We start from the raw sequence: 9,751 nt of genomic DNA on the forward strand, positions 1-9,751 counted from the left end.
GCGACTTTGTGACACCCTCCCACATATCCTCCCAACTCTCATCCTCCGGTCAGATCCCAGCTTTATCCTCCAGTCAGATCCAACCAGCTCTCATCTGATTGTCTTTCGATTGGATCCTCTCAGCTCTTCGGGTGATCAGATAGAACCGCTCTACTATATGGCAACCTACTATTGATGTGCACTCATTTCTCAGATGTCCAACCAGTGCTCGTCATGGATGTGCACTGATATTCCGATATTCTGATGTGCACTAATGTTTTATGTGTACTGATATTCTTATTCTTATTCTTATTATTCTTGTTGCAATATTCTGATGTGCGCTTACGCTTGCATGTTGCAAGCTTCCTTGACTTGGCTCTTGTGACTTGCTTGACACTCGGATCCGTGACTCAATAGGATGTAGGCACCTACATCCAAATGTAGCCGCTTATATCTCCATGATTTTAGGTGACTACATCCGCTCCAATTTTAGGCACATTCTTCCACCGCTTTTATATATTTTCAAGTTTGAAATATCAACTCCTATTCATCTTCTTTTCTTTCTTCTTTCTCTTCTATTTCTCTCAGAATCCCTAGCCAAAAATCTCCTTCCCATTTTTTTCTCGGCCAACCTTCAACCTCCTTACTAACCTTCAACCTCCTTGCTACTGATGGCTCCAAAGATGCATCTTCCCAATGCCAAAAGCAAGCAGAAGTGAAGAAAGAAGTAAAAAGGGAAGGGGGAAGAGAAGCAAGCAAAGCACCCTCACCCTCCTTCAAGATCATCTCTTTCGAGAACTCCAATAAGTGATAAAAATATTCTCTCCAGCCATATTATTAATATGAACTTTTTAAAATCAGAGAGATTTGAGATTACAACTTAATTAGAGCCATGGAATGAAAATTTATCTGCACTCCTAAACAAAAAGAGATTTAGCAATTATGTATCATATAGTTAAATATATCTCATTCAACCTTCCAAAAATGATAATAAAGATTGTGCAAAAAGCTGTGGGTAGGGCAGAGACGTCTCTACCTTATGCTTATGCTACTATGATGTTATGATGCTAGCTCATATCTTTAAACATTATGGAGTAAAGATTCTTAAGGATTCTAAAATTAGGTAGAGGTAGCAATTTGTTGAAGCTAGTTGGGCATAATTTGTGACTATTTACCGTTATGGATCCTGAAAATTTTTTAAGTCAGTAAACTAGCACCTATATGGAGGGCTATATAAAATATGTATGTTTTTGAAACCTGACGATAATTGATCCTTAGATGTTAGTGAGTTATAAAATAAATTTTAATAAATTTTGAGACCCTTTAATCTATTCGTTTGAAGAAGAAAAATTTTAAAAATTTCAGATTTGAAAAAAATTTTAACTAAAACCCAAGTTTTGATTTCTTATTCTTAATGATTTTAATTTTTTTGATATTTTTATTAATTTCAAATAGATGTATTTGCTTATTTACATTTATATTTTAAAGTTAATGAAAAGTAAAATAATGAGAACATTAACTTAAAATAAAAAAATATAAATAAGGCAGAGACACGACATCCACACAGAGAGAATTATATTAAATTAAAAAAAATTTAAAAAAAAGTGCCTGGATTGTAGACGCCTACAATCCAATGTAGGCGCCTACAATCCAGAGATTTTTTTAAATTTTTTTAATTAAATATATATAATGATATTTTATTTAAAAAAATAAAAAAATTACATGTGGATTGTAGGCGCCTACAATCCACAAACACTTAATTTTTTTAAATAAAATATGATTATATATATTTAATTAAAAAATTTAAAAAAAAAATTAAGACTCTAGCACCTACAGTCTTAATTTTTTTAAAATTTTTTAATTAAATATATATAATCATATTTTATTAAAAAAATTAAGCGTTTGAGGATTGTAGGCGCCTAAAATCTAGATGTACTGGATTGTAGGCACCTACAATCCATATGTAATTTTTTTATTTTTTTAAATAAAATATTATTATATATATTTAATTAAAAAATAAAACAAGTTTCAGGATTGTAGGCGCCTACAATCCAATGATAGGCACCTACATTGGATTGTAGGTGCCTACAATCCAAATTGTAGGCGTTTATATTGGATTATAAGTGCCTACAATCCAGATAATTTTTTATGTAGGCGCCTACAATCCACATGTAATTTTTTAATTTTTTTAAAATAAAATATATAATTAAAAAAATAAAAAAAGCCCCTAGATTGTAGGTGCCTATATTGGAATCCAGGCACCTACAATCCAGATTGTAGGCGCCTACAATCCAGGCACCTTGTTTTTTAATTTTTTTCAATTTAATATAAATTAATCTTAATTTTTTTAATTTAATATAAATTAATCTTTATGTCTCTATCTTATTTATATTTCTTTGTATGGATATCTACTGCGTAACACCTACAATCCAGACCGTAAGCACCTATATTGGATTATAGGTACCTACAATCCAGGCATTTTTTATGTAGGCGCCTACAATCCACACGTAATTTTTTTAAATAAAATATATAATTAAAAAAATTAAAAAAAGCCCCTGGATTGTAGGCGCCTACAATCCAGGTACCTTTTTTTATTTTTTTTTTAATTTAATATAAATTAATCTTAATTTCTTTAATTTAATATAAATTAATCTCTGTGTCTCTATCTTATTTATATTTCTTTGTGTGGATGTCTACTACATCTTATTTATATTTTTTTATTTTAAGTTAATATAATTATTTTACTCTCCATTAACATTAAAATATAAATATAAATAAGTAAATACCCCTATTTGAAATTAATAAAAATATAAAAAAAATTAAAATCATTAAGAATAAGAAGTCAAAACTTGAGTTTTAGTTAAAATTTTTTTCAAACCCAAAATTTTTAAATTTTTTCTTCTTCAAACGAATAGATTAAAGGGTCTCAAAATCTATTAAAAAGTATTTTATAACTCCCTAACATCCAAGGATCAATTACCGCCAATTTAAATTTCAAAAAAATATATATTTTATATAGCTCTTCATATAGGTGCTAGCTTAGCGACTTAAAAAATTTTCAGGATCCATAACGGTAAATAGTCACAAATTATGTTCAACCAGCTTCAACAAATTGCTACCTCTATCTAATTTTGTTGATTGTTCGCTTAGAATCCTTAAGAATCTTTACTCCATAATGTTTAAAGATATGAGATAACATTATAGTAGCATAAGCATAAGGTAGAGATGTGCCCTACCCACAGCTTCTTGCACATCAGAATACTATAACAAGAATAATAAGAATAAGAATAAGAAGATCAGTGCATATAGAACATTAGTGCACATCAGAACATTAATGCACATCTATGACGAGCACTGGTTGGACATCTTGATTGGACATCCTGAAGATGAGTGCACATCAATAGTAGGTCACCCTATAGTAGGGCGGTTCTATCTGATCACCCAGAGAGCTGAGAGGATCCGATCGAAAGACGATCGGATGAGAGCTAGTCGGATCCGATCGGAGGATAGAGCTAGGATCCGATCGGAGGATGAGAGCTGGGAGGACCCATGGGAGGGTGTCACAAAGTCGTCCTAGGGCAGCTTTCTGAGTCGCCCTATCATAGAGTCATCTTTCCACACCACGATTTTCTAACTAATTCAGCACTTTTCCTAGCTGATTGAGCACTCCCACATGGCGTGAGGGGTGGGTTAGGTGGTGCCTAGGGCGACTTTCTTCCAATTATTTTTATAAATTATTTTAAAATTAATAATAAATCAGTAAAAAATTCTGCAAACCTTGGATGGGTGGATTCTATCCTGATACTATCAAGTGGTATGATTCGTCGATTGAATCCTGGTGCGGATTCTGAGGATGGTATGTTTAGGCAGTGAGGAAGCAGGAGTTGCTTAGGATGTGCATCTTTACTTTATTAGAATACAGGATCCAAGTAGGGAGGTTAAGGTGCCGGTAGGAAACCGACACAATTTAGATCGATTTTTCGATAAACGACATGAATCAGACCATACGGTATGGTGCAATCACCAACCATTCTTTTTTTTTTTTTTTTTTGCCATTGGATGGATTTTTGGAGAGGGCAGAAAAAATACCATTTGGCATCTTTGAAAGCGCCATTTGAAATGGCACTTTCTAAGAAGTGCCATTACAAATGGCGATTTTTTTTTTGTTGCTCCTTTAGTTCCATGGAGGATTTTTTTTTGGGTCGTGGGAGGATTTTTTTTTGGGTCCTTTAATTCCACGGAGGACGGGGGAAGAGATGATGTAGAGAGAAGAAACGCCATTTCAAATGGTATTTTCTATCAAGAAAATACCATTTGAAATGGCATTTTATAATTTTGCATCATTCTTGTAAATAAGTTAGAAGGTGCATTAGTTTTGTAAAATTTTTTTTTTTTAAATATTATTTGGGTAAAGGACTCAAGCTTGTTGTATTTCTGTACGTGCTTGTGTCTTTTCAGCGGTATATACCAGTATTGATACTGAGATTCTCCTTTTTCATTTTTAGCATTGCCACACGTGCGTACGTCGTCCTTCAGCTTTTCCAGCTCTCCTCTCAGGACTTGATGTACCATAATTTATTGGGCTCTCACAGCAAGCATGGAAGTGCATCCTCCAAGTAATGCACGAACTCGTGTTTTATTAACGGGACACCGTTGTTGTTCCACAAACCTTTTTAATGCTTGTCATATTGTTACACAATCATAATCACGGGTTCATTGCAGAAGTATCAACTTAAACTTGTATTTACAATGTAGAATTCATTTTTAGCCAGTTATGATGATCCAAAATGTAAAAATATTGACTACTTGAGTGTGTTAACCAAGAATATTTCCACTTGCCTAACCGATGGCATTGCTTAATAGAATTGTAATTTAGATTCTGCGCTAAGAGATTTTTTTTTTATAAGTTTTACATTTTTAAAATACCATGTCTTGCTATTGATTAAAGAAATAGTTATGCATTACTGCAGAATGTTATGCAAGTTGTTTTTTTTTTTTCCCCTCAAAATTTGGAAATTGATTTCTTTATAAGCCATTTGAGGAATTCTCAAGCTCAAAAAGTCCTCCCCAGTTCTGTGAATAGAGGTATAAGTGGTGTTGGGGAATAGCCCCTCGCAGACTTTAAGATGTCAAGATACTTGTAGTTTCTGCAGGCCATCCTACCGAATTTTTATCACTTAGATTTGGTTCTTTATCTTCAATAATCTTTTTCTGCTTCTGTTCTTTATCCTTCGCTTCTGGCTTCATGGAATCTTCAGTGATTCCGATAGCTGAACTGGCATCAGCAGCCTTTCTTTAGCAGCAGGAGAGGCAACCAAACCCATGTCTTCCTTTTAGCTCTTGTTGCAGAGAGAGATGAAGTCAAGAGAGTGACGTTTCGAGGAGAGCATGTGAACTCAGATGGAACAACGTGGCAGCCAACTTTGGTGTAATGGCTCCCTCTCGAAAAATTATTGGTTGAACCATATCAACCAACTTAGCAACTCTTAAAGGTGGAAATTTTCCATCAACGAAGTCACGCCTCCGTTCACTTGAGCATTAAGCTGTTTTCTTTTCAATCGGGATTTTCCGTTTGAACCAAGGAAACGGAACAGGGGAGACGGGATAAAAGAAGAGATAACGTTTTCGGTTGCGAGAGCCGCAGCTCGTGCCGTTGGTGAACGGGACGATGGAGCGCGGTCGTCTTCCTCTACAATCAAACCAATATAGATCTCATCAAGGATTTGGTTTTACAATACAAGAACAGTTATTACATATTCAGAACTTATTTCCATTCATTAATTGCAAGAGTTTCAGAACTCCGAGGAAACCGCAATCTTCCTATGGTCTATATCAAGGACAAGAAAAAAATGTTTTTTAAGAAAAAAGCTTGTATATTCTGTCAAATATATCTACGTTCACGTTCTCCAGTTCATTTCTTGACTGGCCGGAATGCTTGGCAATGTGAAAACTGAACTGGCCACCCTTCTCGCTCACATCGATCTTCTCCTCACGCTTGTCCCACCATGCTGGGTTGTTTGTGAGCCACCATGCATTCATCACCCGAAATATCTAGCTAAAGAGTACTTGGGTCAGATAGACCACAGAAAGTAGTGAAAGACCAAATAAATGAGCTGGAGCATCAAAACAAGGATCTAAACTTCAAACGGCTACAACTTTTGATCCAGAAAAAATTACGATCGGGACCTATAATATATCAATGGAAAGCTTGCATCAAGCCCTGCAACCATGAATGGGATTATCTGTTCACCACAATTTCGAATCCAAATTCCATCATTTTAGTGGGTTTCGGAGCCGTTTTATGTTTGGAAGTCCGTCTTCAATTCAGTTTTATGTTCTTAGCTTTTATTTAATTTTCAGTTATACGGAACTATCCATGTTAGGGTTGAGATACTATAAATATCTTGTTTTGTGTTTGTTCGGTCTTGTATCAAAAATCACAGGATTATTTCTCCAATTGGAGTCTAAGATTCTTTCTTTTCCTTGTTATCTTGAAGGTTTTTCTCTTGTGTGAATCTTTATTCTTATTCGCCAACGCTGCATCACCACCACCTTTGAGCCCTCTAGTACCGTATATCCACCGAGCTTCGCCTCCTCGAGTTTCATGTCGGGCACCAACAATGGTATTGGTGCGTGCAGCTTTAGCATCTCCCTCGCAACTGCTTGCAAGTAAGGAAGCCTTTGGAGGTTCGACTGGGTCACTGCATCGCCCTTAAGGACATTGGCAATCTCCCGTCGGAGTTTCTCCTGGACCGCAGGGTGGTCCACGAGCTCAGCCACAGCCCATTACATGGACCACAAGGTGGTCTCAATAGCTGAACCAGTTTAATCAGTAGCAAATAATGAATGTTAGCTGGAAGGAGAATAAGAGTGCAGAAAGAGAATACTGAATATTAGGTGGAAAGAGGTTCCTACCGGCATCATTGATGTTCTCCGCAATGTATATCACATTCTCTGCGCTAATCTCTCCATTCTTAGCTGCTTCTGGTATGTGGTCTGTAGCACACCTGAGATTGTACCTATCTCCATTGGCTGCCATCATTTTTCTGGTTGAAGATAGATTTGGAAAAAGAGTAGGAAAGCCAATGAGAGACGGCATTGAAGAAGTTGACAAGGACTTGATCTAACAACTATGATGAGATACAGAGCATCCGACAAATTAATAGAAGTTCTGTTTTTCCCCTGGTTGCCATCCTTTCTTTTCTCCCGTTCCCCCACTTCCCTTTCCCTGGTTCAAATGGAAAATCCCAATTGAAAAGAAAACGGGTTTACGCTCAATTGAACTGACGTGTGACTCCGTCAATGGAAATGGCAATCGCCATGGAATCTCCTTATTTTGGCGATTTTCTTTTCCTTCTTTTGATCCTGTGTTTGGTTGGACCTATGAGAGGAAAGATGGATAGAATTGGAAGGATAGATGATCTTCATCCATTTTTTAGTTCAAAAAGTTTCATCTTGCATTGGTTGGAGTCATAAAAGGAGGAATGGATACCGTTAGTGGGATTGCTTGTCTCAATCTACCAAATATCCATCATTTAGTTCAAAAAATTTTATCTTATATTAGTTAGGATTACGAAAGGGAGGATGAATAGTCTTCATTCATCATTTGACTCAAAATTTTAAAGAGGATGGATGAAAAGAAGGGATTGTCTAACTATCTAGACCCACAAATTTTCATCTTCTCATATTGGGGAATATAATAAAGGATGGATTGAGCATAGAGGGTAAGTTTCTATATTGACAAAATTATTCATTATTATTTTTTTACAAAATTTTAATACTTATTTATTTTTTTATTTATTTTACTTATATATATTTTACCTATACTTTTTATCTTATACTATTAAATTTTATTATTAATTATTTTAATTTTAACATATAATTTCTATAATTACAAGTAAATAATTAAAGTTGTCTTCTATTTTTTATTTACATTCACTATTTTTTAGTTAACTATTTTTACAAAATTAATTAACTATTTAAATTAAATTATAAATTATTTATTCATATATAATTAATATATAAATAAATTTATTCATATAAAATTAATTATAAAATTATTTATTAAATTAAACTAAATATTTATTTAGTTATAAAATATAAAATTATAGCTTATATACTGCTCTATTTCTTTACTATAAATAAGTATTATAAATTAATAATAATAATATTTTTTAATCAAATAATAGTTTTGTAAAAATGTCTACAAATATCATCTTACCTTCTTTTCTTATACTAAAAACAAGGAGGAAATCGGTCCCATCTATTCGTCTATATTTTATCAAATATATGATAGGATGAATGAAAGATTAATCTATTCTTCATATGAAACAGCATTGGTTGATCTGATCCAAAAATTACGTAGTGAATCAACTGGTTCAACCAATAATTTTTGATCTGATTCAAAAATTATTGGTGGAGCAATTTCTTTTTGCCATTTTTCACTGAGCAATGGATTGCCCTTTTTGGCTGAGCAAGTATCCATTTTCTTCCTTCTTGCCAAGCTCCTAATATCATCACTCTGTCCCCAACTCTGTTCTGTTATCATGTGCCATGCCACATTTCAGAAAATGTTTGGAATGTTTGGAATGCTATCAGAGGAGTTAAAGTTGATGCAACATGACAGTACCTTGCTCATTTTCTCCGGCACTTGCACTCTCTATTTCAATTTCTGGAGCAATCCTTACTCTTCTTTCCTTCAATTCTTGGCCATTTAGAAGCCTGATACCAGTTTCTGGACACATCTGCAATGTATTTCTGCTCCATGTCTGTAACCTGTTTCATGCTCTTTTTTCTGTCCTGAAAATCCTGTAACTGAACCAGATGTTCTATGATCTCTGGTTCTGCAACATTGCTTGTTGTTCGGTCTCTTATCAATAAATTTTTGGTGCTGGTTTCTTCCAAGCCTCCATTTTAATCAAAAAAGTATCCATTTTCTTTTGGGGTCCGTTTCTTTGGGGATCTAAAAAGGTGTCATACGCGTGTGACGTGTATATGGTGTCCTTGGGGGCAAGGTTTGGGATCTATAAGGAAGGGAACTCCTTTCTGTAGCAATAGACGAAAGAAGTCATATATGTAACGGGAAGGCGAAGAGGGTATAGAGGTCGTCGTTTTGTCACGGAGTTTGGTGAGAGCAGGAAGACAAACAAGCAAGCAGATATGAGACTCCACTCTCTTCTTTATCAATCTTGCTGTTGTTGGGGTTGAGAGGTATAAAATAATACAAAATTGAAAAATTAAGAAGCTTTTGCGGAATAAACCAAATGCATTACAATTGTAGATCCCATCAAAAGTGATAAATTGCTGTGAGGGAGAGGGGTGGGATGATAGAAACTGTCTGCTGATGAGATGATATAAGACTTACAGTAAAGGACTAAATCGGATGCCGGTCCTCTACATCAAAGATAAGGATACCGACATGATTGGAGATGATTACATGATTTTAGGTTTAGGATTCATATAACAATCTATAATATATTTTTTTATTGTCGTAATCCTATAACATTGTTTTTTGCTAGTATTATTTTGTATAGTTTTTTTTTGTTAGCATGATTTTGTAGTAGCTAATATTATCTTTTTTTTGTATAGAATCTATATATTAGTATAAATAACCCCGAAGAGATATCGAATGAAATTAAAATAGAGATACTAAAATTTTTCTTTTCCCTTTCTCTCTCATTTTTTTTTCTTTTTTTGTAAATATTTTAATATGATATTAGAGTCACCGATCATTTAATAGGCTATCATCATCTCTTCTATCTTTACTGTAACC

This window comes from Elaeis guineensis, chromosome 3 (genome assembly GCF_000442705.2).
Source record: "Elaeis guineensis isolate ETL-2024a chromosome 3, EG11, whole genome shotgun sequence".
Classification (NCBI taxonomy): Eukaryota; Viridiplantae; Streptophyta; class Magnoliopsida; order Arecales; family Arecaceae; genus Elaeis; species Elaeis guineensis.